This window comes from Zea mays, chromosome 2 (genome assembly GCF_902167145.1).
Source record: "Zea mays cultivar B73 chromosome 2, Zm-B73-REFERENCE-NAM-5.0, whole genome shotgun sequence".
NCBI lineage: Eukaryota > Viridiplantae > Streptophyta > Magnoliopsida > Poales > Poaceae > Zea > Zea mays.
This window is the reverse complement of record NC_050097.1, coordinates 88,638,590-88,657,627: the sequence shown is the minus strand read 5'-3', so window position 1 is coordinate 88,657,627 and position 19,038 is coordinate 88,638,590. Positions and strand designations below refer to the sequence as shown.

General features: G+C 46.9%; 1 pseudogene; it reads left to right on the top strand.

Annotated features, from left to right (window-relative positions):
* The first annotated feature begins 1,120 nt into the window (after positions 1–1,120).
* On the top strand, positions 1,121–18,696 carry LOC103648778 (translation initiation factor IF-2-like; annotated as a pseudogene).
* The last annotated feature ends 342 nt before the right edge of the window (positions 18,697–19,038 follow it).

Genomic DNA, 19,038 nt, shown 5'->3' with positions numbered 1-19,038 from the left:
TAGCAAAAGCACATGATCGAGTGGGTTCTTGGCTAGGTAGATACAATGTAAGGTCTCCGAAGGTAGGAGAACGAATTTCCAGAGCTCTGGCAGCTACATCCAACACCACCCGGTGTTGAGCCATCCAGTCAGCTCCGAGAATGATGTCCATGCTCTCTAATCCCAAAATCAGGAGTGTGGTTTTAAAGATTTTACTTCCCAGTGAGATAGGCACAATTCGATTTAATTGGTTTGTTGCAATTTTGCCCCAGGTGTTGCTATCATGAAAGACCCTTTTGTATGATAGAAAGGCAGTTGACATTTAGCACTGAACTTCTGGCTAATGAAGCTATGTGATGCACCAGAATCAAACAAAATTAATGCAGGTTGATTAAAAACAAAAAAGATACCAGCCATGATGAGTGCTCCTTACGGTAGCTCCTCCAGAGTAGTGAAATTGAGCTTACCTTGTCTGACTTGCACCTTCTGCTTTCTCCCTCTGTCTTGATTTGGTGCTGGCATCTGCCTCTGTTGATTCCTTGGGCAATTCTTGGCATAATGACCCACATTGCCACATGTGAAGCAATTATTTCCATTTCCCTGGCGAGACTGTTGCTGCTGCTGGGGTTGATTGTTCCTTGGGGCGGGAGCTGGAAAACGGTTGCTTGCTGCTGCTCAGGCGGCCTGATAACCCATCTTCCTGTCTGCTGCTGAAATCCTCTGTTCTGATTGTTGGAGACAATCCTGAACCTCTAGGGTGGAGCTAAGGGTCCTAACATTGGTGCTTTCCTCTTCTTCTCTGCCCGGTGAGCTACAATACAGTCTTCCTGAGATATGGCCATGTTGACCAACTCATTGAAGCTATCAGGCCGAACAATGTTGAGATGCTCACGTAACTTGGTGTTGAGACCTCTGCGGAAATGGTATATCTTCTTCTCATCAGAATCTGCGTGATAACCCGCATATTGGTACAGGTCATTGAAAGCCTGGGCATACTGCAGCACAGTGCGGGTTCCTTGAGCCAATGCCAGAAACTCATTCAGCTTGCGATCCAGAATCCCTACTAGAATGTGGTGTCCCCTGAAAGCAGTCTTGAATTTTCCCACATCACTTCATGATCAGCAGGTACCATGGCGCGGAAATGGTCCCACCATGTCCGAGCAGGTCCGTGAAGCTGCTGCACGACGAAACGAGTCTTGGTGTCATCAGGGCAAGCTCCCATGTGGAGGGGAAACTTGGACTCCACGACCCGTATCCACACATCGGCGTCAAGCGGATCCTCTACCCTGGTGAACAAGGGCGGCTGCATGCTCAAGAACTTTTGGTAGGTCGATGCGGCCGGAGGACGCTGTGACTGGCCTCCACCGTAGTGCTGAGGGTGCGGCTGGTGCTACAATAGCTGTCGTTGAATCTCATTCTGCTGAGCCATCAGCTCCTGCACCGTGGGAGCTGGAAGAGATGGCGGGGGAACTTGCTCGTTCTGCCAGCGACGCGGCCTAGCTGCCATCTGAAAACAGAGATTATTGAAAGGGAATTAGACTTACACCTAGTCCCTAATTAATTTTGGTGGTTGAATTGCCCAACACAAATAATTGGACTAACTAGTTTGCCCAAGTGTATGGATTATACAGGTGTAAAAGGTTCACACTCAGCCAATAAAAAAAAGGATCAAGTTTTGGATTCAACAAAGGAGCAAAGAGGCAACCGAAGGCACCTCTGGTCTGGCGCACCGGACTGTCCGGTGTGCCACCGGACAGTGTCCGGTGCACCACCGGACAGTGTCCGGTGCACCAGAGGACTCCAACTCGAACTCGCCACCTTCGGGAATTTCTCAGACCGACGTGCTATAATTCACCGGACTGTCCGGTGTACACCGGACAGTGTCCGGTGCTCCAAATTCACCGGACATGTCCGGTGTGCACCGGACTGTCCGGTGCAACTCCGGAGCAACGGCTATTCGGCGCCAACGGCTACCTGCGACGCAATTAATGCGCGCGCAGCGCGCACAGAAGTCAGGCGCGCCCATACTGGCGCACCGGACAAGGAACAGTGCATGTCCGGTGTGCACCGGACATCCAGGCGGGCCCACAAGTCAGAAGCTTCAACGGTCAGAATCCAACGGCAGTGATGACGTGGCGGGGGCACCGGACATGTCCGGTGTGCACCGGACTGTCCGGTGCGCCATCGAACAGACAGCCTCCACCAACGGTCAAGTTGGTGGTTGGGGCTATAAATACCCCAACCACCCCACCATTCATTGCATCCAAGTTTTCCACTTCTCAACCACTTACAAGAGCTAGGCATTCAATTCTAGACACACCAAAGAGATCAAATCCTCTCCAATTCCACTCAAGGCTTTAGTGATTAGAGAGAGAGATTTGCCGTGTTCTTTTGAGCTCTTGCGCTTGGATTGCTTCTTTTCTTTCTCACTTGCTCTTGTGATCAACACTCAATTGTAATCAAGGCAAGAGGCACCAATTGTGTGGTGGCCCTTGCGGGGAAGTGTTGTTCCCGGCTTTGATTTGAGAAGAGAAGCTCACTCGGTCCGAGGGACCGTTTGAGAGAGGGAAGGGTTGAAAGAGACCCGGCCTTTGTGGCCTCCTCAACGGGGAGTAGGTTTGCGAGAACCGAACCTCGGTAAAACAAACCCGCGTGTCACACCCTTCATTTGCTTGCGATTTGTTTTGCGCCCTCTCTCGCGGACTCGTTTATATTTCTAACGCTAACCCGGCTTGTAGTTGTGTTTATATTTGTAAATTTCAGTTTCGCCCTATTCACCCCCCCCCCCCCTCTAGGCGACTATCAATTGGTATCAGAGCCCGGTGCTTCATTAGAGCCTAACCGCTCGAAGTGATGTCGAGAGATCACGCCAAGAAGGAGATGGAGACCGGCGAAAAGCCCACTACAAGCCATGGGAGCACTTCATCCGAAGAGTCCCGCACCAAGAGAAAGGAGAAGAAGAACTCCTCCAAAGGGAAGGAGAAGAAGACTTCTTCACACCAAAAGGAGAAGAAGGAGAAAACCTCTTCTCACAGGACGCGTCGAAGTGGGGACAAGAAAAAGAGGATGAGGAAAGTGGTCTACTACGAGACCGATTCTTCATCACCATCCACCTCTGGCTCCGACACGGCTTCCGTCACTTCTAAGCGCCAAGAGCGCAAGAAGTATAGTAAGATTCCCCTACGCTATCCTCGCATTTCCAAACATACACCTTTACTTTCCGTCCCATTAGGCAAACCACCAACTTTTGATGGTGAAGATTATGCTAGGTGGAGTGATTTAATGCGATTCCATCTAACCTCACTCCACAAAAGTATATGGGATGTTGTTGAGTTTGGTGCACAGGTACCATCCGTAGGGGATGAAGACTATGATGAGGATGAGGTGGCCCAAATCGAGCACTTCAACTCTCAAGCGACAACAATACTCCTCGCCTCTCTAAGTAGAGAGGAGTATAACAAAGTGCAAGGGTTGAAGAGCGCCAAGGAGGTTTGGGATGTGCTCAAAACCGCTCACGAAGGAGATGAGCTCACAAAGATCACCAAGCGGGAGACGATCGAGGGGGAGCTCGGTCGGTTCCGGCTTCGCAAAGGGGAGGAACCACAAAACATGTACAACCGGCTCAAGACCTTGGTGAATCAAGTGCGCAACCTCAGGAGCAAAAAGTGGGATGACCACGAGGTGGTTAAGGTTATTCTAAGATCTCTTATTTTCCTTAACCCTACTCAAGTTCAATTAATCCGTGGCAACCCAAGATATACACTAATGACCCCTGAGGAAGTAATCGGGAATTTTATAAGTTTTGAGTGCATGATCGAAGGCTCAAGGAAGATCAACGAGCTTGATGATCCCTCCACATCCGAAGCTCAACCCGTCGCATTCAAGGCGATGGAGGAAAAGAAGGAGGAGTCTACACCAAGTCGACAACCAATAGACGCCTCCAAGCTCGATAATGAGGAAATGACGCTCGTCATCAAGAGCTTCTGCCAAATCCTCAAACAAAGGAGGGGGAAAGACTACAAGTCCCGCTCCAAGAAGGTTTGCTACAAGTGTGGTAAGCCCGGTCACTTTATAGCTAAATGTCCATTATCAAGTGATAGTGACAGGGGCGACGACAAGAAGGGAAGAAGAAAGGAGAAGAAGAGGTACTACAAGAAGAAGGGCGGCGATGCCCATGTTTGTCGAGAGTGGGACTCCGACGAAAGCTCTAGCGACTCCTCCGACGACGAGGACGCCGCCAACATCGCCGTCACCAAGGGACTCCTCTTCCCCAACGTCGGCCACAAGTGCCTCATGGCAAAGGACGGCAAAAAGAAGGTCAAATCTAAATCCTCCACTAGATATGAATCCTCTAGTGATGATAATGCTAGTGATGAGGAAGATAACTTGCGTACTCTTTTTGCCAACCTCAACATGCAACAAAAAGAAAAACTTAATGAATTGATTAGTGCCATCCATGAAAAGGATGATCTCTTGGACACCCAAGAGGACTTCCTAATCAAGGAAAATAAAAAGCATGTTAAGGTTAAAAATGCTTATGCTCTTGAAATTGAGAAATGTGAAAAATTGTCTAGTGAGCTAAGCACTTGCCATGAGACAATAGACAACCTTAGAAATGAAAATGCTAATTTGGTAGGTAAGGTTGATTCTCATGTTTGTATTGTTTCAACTTCCAATCCTAGAGATGATAATGTTGATTTGCTTGCTATGATTGAAGAATTGAACATTTCGCTTGCTAGCCTTAGAATTGAAAATGAAAAATTGCTTGCTAAGGCTAAAGATTTTGATGTTTGCAATGCTACTATTTCCAACCTTAGAACCAAGAACGATATGTTACAAGCTAAGGTTGTAGAATTAAAATCTTGCAAACACTCTACATCTACTATTGAGCATGTATCTATTTGTACTAGATGTAGAGATGTTAACATTGATGCTATACATGATCACATGGCTTTAATTAAACAACAAAATGATCATATAGCAAAATTAGATGCTAAAATTGCCGAGCATAACTTAGAAAATGAAAAATTTAAATTTGCTAGAAGTATGCTCTATAATGGGAGACGCCCTGGCATCAAGGATGGCATTGGCTTCCAAAGGGGAGACAATGTCAAACTTAGTGCCCCTCCTAAAAGATTGTCTAATTTTGTAAAGGGCAAGGCTCCCATGCCTCAGGATAACGAGGGTTACATTTTGTATCCTACCGGTTATCCCGAGAGCAAGATTAGGAGAATTCACTCTAGGAAGTCTCACTCTGGCCCAAATCATGCTTTTATATATAAGGGTGAGACATCTAGCTCTAGGCAACCAACCCGTGCTAAGTTGCCTAAGAAGAAAATTCCTAGTGCATCAAATGATCATGACATTTCTTTTAAAACTTTTGATGCATCTTATGTGTTGACTAACAAATCCGGCAAAGTAGTTGCCAAATATGTTGGGGGCAAGCACAAGGGGTCAAAGACTTGTGTTTGGGTACCCAAAGTTCTTGTGTCTAATGCCAAAGGACCCAAAACCATTTGGGTACCTAAAGTCAAGAACTAAACTTGTTTTATAGGTTTATGCATCCAGGGGCTCAAGTTGGATACTCGACAGCGGGTGCACAAACCACATGACAGGGGAGAAAAAGATGTTCTCCTCCTACGAGAAAAACCATGACCCCCAACGAGCAATCACATTCGGGGATGGAAAACAAGGTTTGGTCAAAGGATTGGGTAAAATTGCTATATCTCCTGACCATTCTATTTCCAATGTTTTTCTTGTAGATTCATTAGACTACAATTTGCTTTCCGTATCTCAATTATGCAAAATGGGCTACAACTGTCTCTTTACTGATGTAGGTGTCACTGTCTTTAGAAGAAGTGATGATTCAATAGCATTTAAGGGTGTGTTAGAGGGTCAGCTATACTTAGTAGATTTTGATAGAGCTGAACTCGACACATGCTTGATTGCTAAGACCAACATGGGTTGGCTCTGGCACCGCCGACTAGCCCATGTTGGGATGAAGAATCTTCATAAGCTTCTAAAGGGAGAACACATTTTAGGGCTAACAAATGTTCATTTTGAGAAAGACAGGATTTGTAGCGCATGTCAGGCAGGAAAGCAAGTTGGAGCCCATCATCCACACAAGAACATCATGACGACCGACAGGCCACTAGAGCTCCTACACATGGACCTATTCGGCCCGATTGCTTACATAAGCATCGGCGGGAGTAAGTACTGTCTAGTTATTGTGGATGATTATTCTCGCTTCACCTGGGTATTCTTTTTACAGGAAAAATCTCAAACCCAAGAGACCTTAAAGGGATTCTTGAGACGGGCTCAAAATGAGTTCGGCTTAAGGATCAAGAAAATTAGAAGCGACAACGGGACGGAGTTCAAGAACTCTCAAATCGAAGGCTTCCTTGAGGAGGAGGGCATCAAGCATGAGTTCTCTTCTCCCTACACACCACAACAAAATGGTGTAGTGGAGAGGAAGAATCGAACTCTATTGGACATGGCAAGGACCATGCTTGATGAGTACAAGACTTCGGATCGGTTTTGGGCCGAGGCGGTCAACACCGCTTGCTACGCCATCAACCGGTTATATCTGCACCGAATCCTCAAGAAGACATCCTATGAACTCCTAACCGGTAAAAAGCCCAACATTTCATATTTTAGAGTCTTTGGTAGCAAATGCTTTATTCTTGTTAAAAGAGGTAGAAAATCTAAATTTGCTCCTAAGACTGTAGAAGGCTTTTTACTAGGATATGATTCAAACACAAGGGCATATAGAGTCTTTAACAAGTCCACTGGACAAGTTGAAGTTTCTTGTGATGTTGTGTTTGATGAGACTAACGGCTCTCAAGTATAGCAAGTTGATCTTGATGAGATAGGTGAAGAACAGGCTCCGTGCATCGCTCTAAGGAACATGTCCATTGGGGATGTGTGTCCTAAGGAATCCGAAGAGCCTCCAAAAGCACAAGATCAACCGTCCTCCTCCATGCAAGCATCTCCACCAACTCAAAATGAGGAAGAAGCTCAAGTTGATGAAGAAGAAGATCAATCAAATGAGCCACCTCAAGATGACGACATAGATCAAGGGGGAGATGCAAATGATCAAGACAAGGAGAATGAAGAGCAAAGGCCGCCACACCCAAGAGTCCACCAAGCAATCCAACGAGATCACCCCGTCGACACCATCCTCGGCGACATTCATAAGGGGGTAACCACTAGATCTCGTGTTGCACATTTTTGTGAACATTACTCGTTTGTTTCCTCTATTGAGCCACACAAGGTAGAGGAAGCACTACAAGATTCGGATTGGGTGGTGGCGATGCAAGAGGAGCTCAACAACTTCACTAGGAATGAGGTGTGGCATTTAGTTCCACGTCCTAATCAAAATGTTGTAGGAACCAAATGGGTCTTCCACAACAAGCAAGATGAGCATGGTGTGGTGACAAGGAACAAAGCTCGACTTGTGGCCAAGGGATACTCCCAAGTCGAAGGTTTGGATTTCGGTGAAACCTATGCACCCGTAGCTAGGCTTGAGTCAATTCGTATATTATTAGCCTATGCTACTTACCATGGCTTTAAGCTTTATCAAATGGACGTGAAAAGTGCCTTCCTCAATGGACCAATCAAGGAAGAGGTCTATGTTGAGCAACCTCCCGGCTTTGAAGACAGTAAGTACCCTAACCATGTCTATAAGCTCTCTAAGGCGCTTTATGGGCTCAAGCAAGCCCCAAGAGCATGGTATGAATGCCTTAGAGATTTCCTTATTGCTAATGGCTTCAAAGTCGGAAAAGCCGATCCTACTCTATTCACTAAAACTCTTGACAATGATTTGTTTGTATGCCGAATTTATGTTGATGATATCATATTTGGGTCTACTAACGAATCTACTTGTGAGGAATTTAGTAGGATCATGACACAAAAGTTCGAGATGTCTATGATGGGGGAGTTGAAGTACTTCTTAGGATTTCAAGTGAAGCAACTCCAAGAGGGCACCTTCATTAGCCAAACGAAGTACACTCAAGACATTCTAAACAAATTTGGGATGAATGATGCCAAGCCCATCAAGACACCCATGGGAACCAATGGGCATCTTGACCTCGACACGGGAGGTAAGTCCGTGGATCAAAAGGTATACCGGTCGATGATAGGTTCTTTACTCTATTTATGTGCATCTCGACCGGATATTATGCTTTCCGTATGCATGTGTGCAAGATTCCAAGCCGACCCTAAGGAAGCTCACCTTACGGCCGTAAAACGAATCTTGAGATATTTGGCTTATACTCCTAAGTTTGGGCTTTGGTATCCTAGGGGATCCACATTTGATTTGATTGGATATTCGGATGCCGATTGGGCGGGGTGCAAAATCAATAGGAAGAGCACATCGGGGACTTGCCAGTTCTTGGGAAGATCCTTGGTGTCTTGGGCTTCAAAGAAGCAAAATTCAGTCGCTCTTTCCACCGCCGAAGCCGAGTACATTGCCGCAGGCCATTGTTGCGCGCAATTGCTTTGGATGAGGCAAACCCTGCGGGACTACGGTTACAAATTAACCAAAGTCCCTTTGCTATGTGATAATGAGAGTGCAATCAAGATGGCGGATAATCCCGTCGAGCATAGCCGCACTAAACACATAGCCATTCGGTATCATTTTCTTAGGGATCACCAACAAAAGGGAGATATCGAGATTTCTTACATTAATACTAAAGATCAATTAGCCGATATCTTTACCAAGCCTCTTGATGAACAAACTTTTAACAAACTTAGGCATGAGCTCAATATTCTTGATTCACGCAATTTCTTTTGCTAGTTTGCACACATAGCTCATTTATATACCTTTGATCATGTCTCTTTCATATGCTATGACTAATGTGTTTTTCAAGTGAATTTCGAACAAGTCATAGGAATATTGAAAGGGAATTGGAGTCTTCGGCGAAGACAAAGGCTTCCACTACGTAACTCATCCTTCGTCGTCACTCCAAGCAACTCTCCATTCTTGGGGGAGAAAGCATGAGCACCAAGCAAAAGGACTCCATCTTTGGTATAATCTTCACTCATTTGTCTTGACCAAAGAGGGAGAATGTAACTCTAGGGCTCTAATGATTCCATTTTTGGCGATTCATGCCAAAGGGGGAGAAAGTAAGAGCCCAAAGCAAAAGGACCGCACCACCACCAATTTCAAAAACTTAGTGTTGAATATTTTCAATTGGTATCCTATTGTGTTCAAAAGGGGGAGAAAGTAGTATTTCAAAAAGGATAGATCAAAACCCTCTTGAACACTAAGAGGAGGATCTCATTAAGGGGGAGTTTTGTTTAGTCAAAGGAAAAGCATTTGAAACAGGGGGAGAAAATTTCAAAATCTTGAAAATGCTTCTCAAAATCTTATTCATTTACCTTTGACTATTTGCAAAAGAACTTTGAAAAGGATTTACAAAAGAGTTTGCAAAAACAAAACATGTGGTGCAAGCGTGGTCCAAAATGTTAAAAATAAAGAAACGATCCATGCATATCTTGTAAGTATTTATATTGGCTCAATTCCAAGCAACCTTTACACTTACATTATGCAAACTAGTTCAATTATGCACTTCTATATTTGCTTTGGTTTGTGTTGGCATCAATCACCAAAAAGGGGGAGATTGAAAGGGAATTAGACTTACACCTAGTCCCTAATTAATTTTGGTGGTTGAATTGCCCAACACAAATAATTGGACTAACTAGTTTGCCCAAGTGTATGGATTATACAGGTGTAAAAGGTTCACACTCAGCCAATAAAAAAAAGGATCAAGTTTTGGATTCAACAAAGGAGCAAAGAGGCAACCGAAGGCACCTCTGGTCTGGCGCACCGGACTGTTCGGTGTGCCACCGGACAGTGTCCGGTGCACCAGAGGACTCCAACTCGAACTCGCCACCTTCGGGAATTTCTCAGGCCGGCGCGCTATAATTCACCGGACTGTCCGGTGTACACCGGACAGTGTCCGGTGCTCCAAATTCACCGGACATGTCCGGTGTGCACCGGACTGTCCGGTGCAACTCCGGAGCAACGGCTATTCGGAGCCAACGGCTACCTGCGACGCAATTAATGCGCGCGCAGCGCGCGCAGAAGTCAGGCGCGCCCATACTGGCGCACCGGACAAGGAACAGTGCATGTCCGGTGTGCACCGGACATCCAGGCGGGCCCACAAGTCAGAACTTCAACGGTCAGAATCCAACGACAGTGATGACGTGGCGGGGGCACCGGACATGTCCGGTGTGCACCGGACTGTCCGGTGCGCCATCGAACAGACAGCCTCCACCAACGGTCAAGTTGGTGGTTGGGGCTATAAATACCTCAACCACCCCACCATTCATTGCATCCAAGTTTTCCACTTCTCAACCACTTACAAGAGCTAGGCATTCAATTCTAGACACACCAAAGAGATCAAATCCTCTCCAATTCCACTCAAGGCTTTAGTGATTAGAGAGAGAGATTTGTCGTGTTCTTTTGAGCTCTTGCGCTTGGATTGCTTCTTTTCTTTCTCACTTGCTCTTGTGATCAACACTCAATTGTAATCAAGGCAAGAGGCACCAATTGTGTGGTGGCCCTTGCGGGGAAGTGTTGTTCCCGGCTTTGATTTGAGAAGAGAAGCTCACTCAGTCCGAGGGACCGTTTGAGAGAGGGAAGGGTTGAAAGAGACCTGACCTTTGTGGCCTCCTCAACGGGGAGTAGGTTTGCGAGAACCGAACCTCGGTAAAACAAATCCGCGTGTCACACCCTTCATTTGCTTGCGATTTGTTTTGCGCCCTCTCTCGCGGACTCGTTTATATTTCTAACGCTAACCCGGCTTGTAGTTGTGTTTATATTTGTAAATTTCAGTTTCGCCCTATTCACCCCCCCCCCCTTCTAGGCGACTATCAATTATCGCCATTGTTATCTCAATTCACCATTCCGAACAATATTCTTTATATCATATGGAAACGAAATGTCATAACATAACATCAAATCGGACGATGATAACATGAATACATTCACTTCATTACTCATAGAAGTTCTTCTGGGTTACATCAATTCAGGGGAAAGTACCCATAAGCCTAGTCCAAAATCTGATGCCAACTAAGCTCGCACGGGTTTCTATCCTCCTAATGCGACAAGTTAACCCATCAACCCTGAGTAGTAGAAGCAACACTAGATACGGGCGAAGGGGGCATCTCGGAGGGAGTCGCATTGGTACCAGGGGTTGGTTCTAACTCCTCGGGAGCCTCCTCTCCCTCGCTTTCGGCCTCGTTTGCCTCCATATCCTGGTGGTGCATCTCTAGGTGGTAGTTAGCTTCCTCAAGCTCTTCCTGCACATTACGGAGCTGGTTCTCTAGGACATCAATGGTGTTATCCCAGATCTCCACCTATTGCTCTAGGGTGGCGATGCGCTGGCTCAACTGTTTCACCTGTAGGTCCTTCTCCACCAACTCTGAAGACAAGTCGACCACGAAGTCCTCTCGGTTGTCGAGGGTGAGCTTAGTGGTCTGAACGAGGTTAGCAAGGTGTGCCATGGCGTTGCTCTACAGGGCCTGAAGGCACTATAGTGCGCTCATGCACTAAACAGTGACCATCCCAACTTGGTCGGGATCCATGGCCCACACATCTTTCACATGGCTCACACGGTTGCACCACATGGGGTCATCCCTCTTCTCAGCGGGGAAGAGTCCCAGTGGGTGCATTATCATCTCCAAGGGATGGTAGTCGCAAAAAGTCGTTAGAGTCTTCATAGTTGCTGCCTCAGTGGTGTCGTTCGACCTGAATCCAATAGTCTCGGAGTCAAGGGAACGCCAACCAGGCTGTAGGAGGTGAGCCTCCAGAGTCAGCCAAACTCGGCAACGTGGTACCCGATGCTCCTCGTACAGCTGCACTGTGTACAAAGGGGTGTAGGGTAACTAGCGGAGCTGAGCACCTCCCACAAGATGGAAGGGAAACCCTCGTGGGAAAGGAAATCAGAACTGAAACGAGTGTCTCCTCCATTGGCGGGGGTGGGTGAAGTCATTTGTGGAAGAGGATTAGATGCAAACGTTACGGTAATGGAAAGGAAAAACAACATGTGCCCGAGTTGTTAAAAGGAGGTGGGTTAGATTTGATTCTACTCCTTAGGTTATTAATTATCATCCCTATTTGCTACATTCATACTTAGATGCATTTTTCCTTTAATTTCTAATCCTTTCATGTTTTATAATGCATGCATGCTAAAGGAACGTCTCCTCACCGATTAGAAGGGTGCTTTTAGGGCATCCTTGCAATTTTAAAACTGGCCCATATGACCTACTTAATTAGCCACCTGTTTTCCCCACTATTCCTAAGGTCTTTCATCCTAGGTCTAGCGTTCTAGTCCTGACGATTCCAATACTAGTTTCTAAGCAAATTTTATTTTTGAAAAGTTGGTACTCACGACTTATTGATTTCTATGTGGTGGTGTTTGCTCCGATACCAGCTTTGGCGGAACCGCCCGAATTATTCCAGCTTAAGTGCCCAAGTCACGCCTTAGAGACAGCAACACACTTAAATCGGAATAACCCATCAGTCCCTTAGATCTAGTCTGATGAAGCCACTTCCCCGGGATCAAATACCACTAGCTCACTCGAAGGTGAGTCACATAGAGAATACAATAAAGCATTAAACCATAAATTAAAGTACTAGAGTTATTACATAAATCAGAGTTTTAAATAAAAGGGAACGAGTTCATAAGTAAAGTGCAGCGGATAATCGATAACGTCGAATGCTGAGGGATAGATCAAGGCCTAGCCCACTACTCCTGCTCCTCTCCTGCCAGAGCAGCATCCCACTCGACCATCCAAACCAATGGCAGGGTGGAAGGCCAAGTCACACCATCAACCATGTCCTGCAGTGTACCTGCAAAAAATGTGCCACAAGCAAGGCTGAGTATACTAATACTCAGCTAGACTTACCCGGTGTGAGGAGTCTACTCCTCTACCTATAGACCATGCAGCTATTTTGCTGAGGGGTTTCGTTTGCCAAAAGCACTAGCTGAGTCTAAAATCAATTTTAGCTTTTCCAGTTCTAGCATAATTAATTTAGCTAGGTTTGCTCCTTTCTAAGCATACATGGTAACAATCATTTAGTACAATCAACATGTTATCTCAAGTAAAACCTCATTTCACTTCTTACTCAATGCAGTACAAGGGGTCAAGCAGTCTCATTAGCTATGAGAAGCATACGATTCGAATCGAGTTTTAAACCTTGCAAGGTAAACCTAAACACATGACATATAGGGGCACTCTGTCCCCACACATATCAACTGTCCCCATCGATTCCCCGTTCACGGCCAGGGCTCACCGCCTTGGCATACAATGCTCCATTGACCCCGGCCGCCTCAGTACAGTGACCGCACTTGTACCCACCATAGCTAGCATGGGAGACCCAGTCTCAGGACAAGTGAGGGGGAAAGTCCGCGCCCAGCTTCACTCAGGTACTAGGTTTACCGGTTACCATATTTCCCGACATGTGTTTAGTACTTTCAAACGCTTGACTCAGGTATCAACACATTAATCCTTATTTCCATTTCCATCTCATGGACAAGGCATCTACCCTAGATCCAAGTCCATAGACCATCATAGATCCCGTTATCAAAATGAATACAATCAATTCCTGACCTCGCGCGAGTGCTAGAAAAATCACTCGACTTCTACCGAGATCCTAATTAGCAAAGCACCTACTCGACCTAGCATACTATTATCCATCTCAAAAAGGAATTCTGAGTTCATGCAACTAGGGGTTTCATGCAACTCCTACACTTAAGTGCACATTACAAGCCTACAAACATTAAGTGTAGTAAAGTAGCATATATAAATTGGTTATGCATAAAACCGGAGCTTGCCTTCAAATGCTGGGGATGCAGGGAGATCCTCTGTGGCAGCCTCAGGAGCTGGCTCCTGGTCTTCCTCGTGGACAGCTCGTTGCTCGGGAATGAGCACGTATTCTCCGTCAGGGAGGTTGCAATCTAATGAATGCAATGAGTGAGATATATGTATGCCGTGATATGCAATGTAGTAATGAAAATTTGATTAAAAGGATAAGGTAAGGTTTAATTTATTACGGTACTTTTAGTGGTATACTTAGCCATTTTAGGGTTAAGTATGGTTAAGCCTTAAGTGGTCAAGTTATTGGGGTATCCCATTGGTTTTCTTTTGGTGTCTTAGTGAAAGTATATTATGATCCTTGCTGAATTCATTGGGGTGAGATTCATTATTCTTACTAATTCTCTCTTTTCCCTTTTTCTATTCCCTACTACTAATTAAGCACGTAGTGTGGGCACCTAAGCACTACCATGCCCCTGCCTGACGCCCTTCCCCGCGAATCCAGAGTCGTGCCATGCCCCCCATCCCCAGTCCCCACCTCCTCCGATTCCATGCCCCATCGGTCGGCGTTGGTGCCGCCCCACGCCGTCATCTGCGCCCTCGCTCCCATTAACTTGCGCGTCGATGTCGCCCAATCCGCGTCGACTGAGATCTGTGCTCGTGCGCGCCCCCTCCCGTGATGCTCCCGAGATTGACACCGATTTAGCAACACCGGGAGGTCCGCACCCCAATCCCATCATCCGAGATCGCTGCGTTGTCCTCCCCAGATCGCGCTATGCGTTTTCTCTCTTGCATGCACCACTGTTCCTATTTACCCAGGTGCATACGCCGCTAGGGCCTAGATCTGAAGCTGCCGCCGGCTTACGACGACGACGTGAGGTGCAAAGCGTTCAGGTCCGAGGAGGTGGTCGCAGAGCTGATGCTATGTGACGGCTGCGGCCGTGGGTTCCACATCTTCTACCTCCGCCCCATCCTCCTGCGCATCCGCGTCGGTTACTGCCTGACTGGTACTACCCGTCCTGCCATATCCCGACCTCCTCTAAATCCAAATTCACCATCGAGCTGCTGCTTCGTCGGATTATTGCTTCGTTTGGTTCGCTAATGTAGCTGCTTCATCGAATTATTACTTGTTTTGATTGGTTCACTCTGCTGCTTCGTCGAATGGTTGCTTTGATTTGTTCGAGTAGGACTTTTGCAGTTAGTTATTCGGTTTGAGCGTTGCATTCCATTGTGCTTGATTTATTCTTCTAGGATTTGTGGTTCTAAGAATTAGCCTTTGGATTATCTCTGTACGAGCATCACATTGTGCTCGATTTATTCTTCTAGGATTTAGGGGTTCTCAAATCTAATTATTACTCGTATAGAGATAGCATATATATTTTAAGTATTACTTTCCATTATTTATCATAATGACAGAATATGGATTTTAGATGTATAAGGGTCTGTTTGGTTGGGCTGTGGCTGTGGAAAAAGTTGCTGTGGGCTGTGAGCTGTGGAAAAAGCTGCTGTAGGCTGTGTGCTGTTAAAAAGCTAAAAATCGTTTGGTGGAAACCACTAAAAATCGTTAAAAGTTCTTCGATATATGTTTTCACAGTTCCATCCAAAAGCCACTAAAAGCAGGTCCAGGGGTGCTTTCAGTTTTGCACTACGAGAAAGTCGGCTTTTAGAAAAAGCTGCTTCCTAGATCCAGCCCTTTGGTTGGCTTTTGGCTTTTAGGGGGCAAAAGCCAAAGCCAAAAGCCAAACCAAACACACCCTAATTCAGGGGTTTATTTTAAATAATCTTTCAAAATGGCAGATCTGGTTAATATCGATGCAAATTCGCGGTGTTAAATTGTTTTAAGTATATGGGCTGTTTTTCTGTATGTACAGTGTGTGCACGGGGAAAATACAGTGACTACTCTGAGTTAGATGTTTAAGGGAAATTACTGTCATACATTGCTTTTGATGTACGAAGGGTCTTTACACTGATTATGCCATGTTCATGTAAAACCTGCTTTTGGTTGTGCTGCAAATTTTGGTGGAGGTGCAGCTTTTAGATCACATGGTGATGAGGGTTATGATGGTAGAATTGATGTCGCCTTTGAAGGAGGTGCAGGTGGTTGAGGAGTTGAACGTGGGCGCTCGTCGCATCCATGCCCCCGCCTCCACCCCAGCTCGCCTCCAATCCCACCTCCACCACATCACTGCCATATTTCCTCCACCGCACATCGCCTCCAATCCCAGATGCCCGCCAACGCCTACCACTTCTCGAGCTCCAATCCCGCTAGCCATCCCCCCCCCTAAACTAGGGTTTTGGGAGTTAAGGGCTCAAGAGGGGTCTAGGGTTGAAATCTTCTCTTGCCCAAGGTGATAATTGCATAAATGCTTGGGTAAAGCTTTTGGTCATTAACATTCTTGGTTATTACATGGTTCCCAAGGTTTTGGGGCTCCCTCCCTTCCACTTAACCACATGAGATAACAGGTCATAGGTGCAAGTAGGGAGTCAGGGCCTTGGTAACACCTGGGGTGTTACAGAAAAGTTCCAAGACACAATTCCGGAAAATTCCGAGACACAATTCCGGTAATTTTCGACAAAAACCGGTAACCGAAGGAAATAGTCGGTAAAACACCTCACCGATTCCGATAAAAAAATTCCGAAAACCGATTCCGTTTTCAAAAAATACCGTTACCGGTGAATCCGATCGAAAAATTTCGAAATCGGTTTCCGGAATACCGAAAAATTCCAAAACCGTTTTCATCCCTAGCAAACATACTATCCAACAAATTACACATATGTACAGTACAACAAGGTCAAATATATATAGTTTTAACACGTCCACGAGGTAATGGGAAGACTATCACTAGCAGGTAAATGATACACATGCGGAAGCTATGGGACACATGAATGCGCATCGGTGAAAAGTACCCGCGTCCAGCAGAGCACGCATGCAAATGCGAACTCACACCCGCATAGGAGAGAGCCGTAGAAATAAGGGACATTTACATTTCGCCCACTAGTCTGGACGCGCTGCTCAAATCTACCCCCGCCCAAATTCTCTAATCAGTTTTCCCCTCCCACCTCCACACTTTGCTCAGAAATCACCTCACGGCGCTATATTCTCCCGTCAAAGGCTCTTACAGGTGGGCCCGACACCTTACAAGTGGGACCCGCTCCCCTTTCCCCTTTCCCCTGCTTCTCTTCCCAACGCACGCTCCCAGCTTCTCTTCCCAAATTGAAACGCACGCTCCCAGGTTCCCTGGCAGCGGCCCATCCATCGCCCTCCACCACTCAGCCGGCGAGCTCCTCGACGGCGCGCTCCTCGACGGCGCGCCCCGGCGAGCTCCTCGACGAGCTCCTCGACGGCGAGTCCCCGGCGAGCTCCTCGACGTGCCCTTCTCCGGCGCGCGGCACGGCAAGGGTGTCCAGGCGGCCATCACCGGCGTTCAAGGGTGTCCAGGCGCGGCACGGCGCGGGTCGCAGACGTGCGCGGGCAGATCCTTGCCGTGCGCGGGCAGGTCCCGGCGCTCGACGGCGCGCCCCGCAGCCGCAGGAGCCGTTCGCCCGGGCCGCACGGCAGGCGGATCTCGGCCTCCGCGGGCGCTCCGGCGGGCGGATCTCGGCCTGCGCGTGTGCTCCGGCGGGCGGCTTCTACGCGGGCGGATCTCGGCCGCCGCGGTGTGCTCCGGCTGGCGGATCTCGGCCGCCGCGGTGTGCTCCGGCTGACGGCTTCTACGCGGGCGCTTCGGCGGGCGGATCTCGGCCGCCGCGGTGTGCTCCGGCGGGCAGCTTCTACGCGGGCGAGCTCGACGCGGGGGTGGGCACGGCCGGGAGCAGCCAGCCGCAAGCGAGCTCGACGCGGAGCGAGCGCTTCTCCGGCGAGCTTCTCGAGAGGTAGCTTAACCATAACTTCGGGTCCTCAAATTCAAATTTAAATCTCCAAAACAGCTATTAGTACAAAGACCGCATTTTGCCTACACGAAAATCTGACAGACCAATTTTTGCATCCCCATTTAACTTGCAAGCAGCTAGCAGAGTAGGCGCAAGCAGCTAGCAGTTTTACCATTGAAGCTTTTAATCATGAAAAAAATGAATTTATATCTCGGGTTTACTCCCGGTGGATCTGAAATATATCGTGTTTTGATTGAAAAAAATCTCGCACAGATAGGCAGCATCCTCCAGTAAGCCCCAAACGTCGGTCGGCTCCTAGTGTGAGCATCCATAGAGAATGTCGCGTGCGAGCTCATCCAACAGATTGCAAGGTTTTCCCAGCTTCGACCATGTCCCTCTCGTCCAGTGTCCTGATTGCACCCGGTCAGAGCCATTGGTTAGGCTCAGGACGAAAAAATCAGAAAACGGCAACTACGGCAGAGAATTCGTAAAGTGCGAAAGCAAATCACAACCCGGCAAGGTTCATGATCATTTCCCTTGTTTGTTTACGTAGTTTATCATCCATCCTTTATGTCATGTGATTTTAGATTAATTCTGTGGTTTTTGTGTTGTTATATTAGATCCTTAAGAAGTGCAACTTTTTTATGTGGATGGATGAGTACATCGAATGGTTGCGCTTGAGTGGTATGACTAAACAGACACGGTCCAGTTTTGAGCAAGAACAAGGTGCTACGCAATTGATGGTGAATAATTGTGGAGCAGAGTTATGTGGTGCAGATAAAGGAGATGTGTCTGTGAAGTTGGACATTCTAGCAATTGAATTGATGAAGATAAATGGCAACCTCAACAAAATTATTTACATTTTAGTCATTTGTGCTTTTATGATATTTGTTGTTTTACTTTTTATTATGAACCAAGGTGGTAAGCACTAGAAATTTGTAAGCTCTATGCACTATGGATGAACTATGGATGAAGTAAGTTGTAAGCACTATGGATGAACTATGACATCAAATAGCTAACTAATGAAGAATCCAATAATATTTATGTAGGTATCATAAATGTTATTGTTTTACTATATAAATTTGGTTAAACTTATTATAGCAATTGGGCCAGAAGAACATGTCAGATTCAGCGTAGCAAGCAAAAATGGCAAACCTTTTCACAAGCCAAGAGAACAGAACTGAACAGAACTGGGGTCCTCGGCGTAGAGCAGAACGAGCTGGGTTCTGCGGGCGCATACTGCGCGTTCCCCTGGTGCATACTCGGCGTCCTGGCTGCTTGCGCCGGGCTGGGAAAAAAGTTGAAAAACAAAAAAAGGTGCAGGCGCCGGGCTCGAACCTGCCCCGCTGCACTGCGAACCAGAGC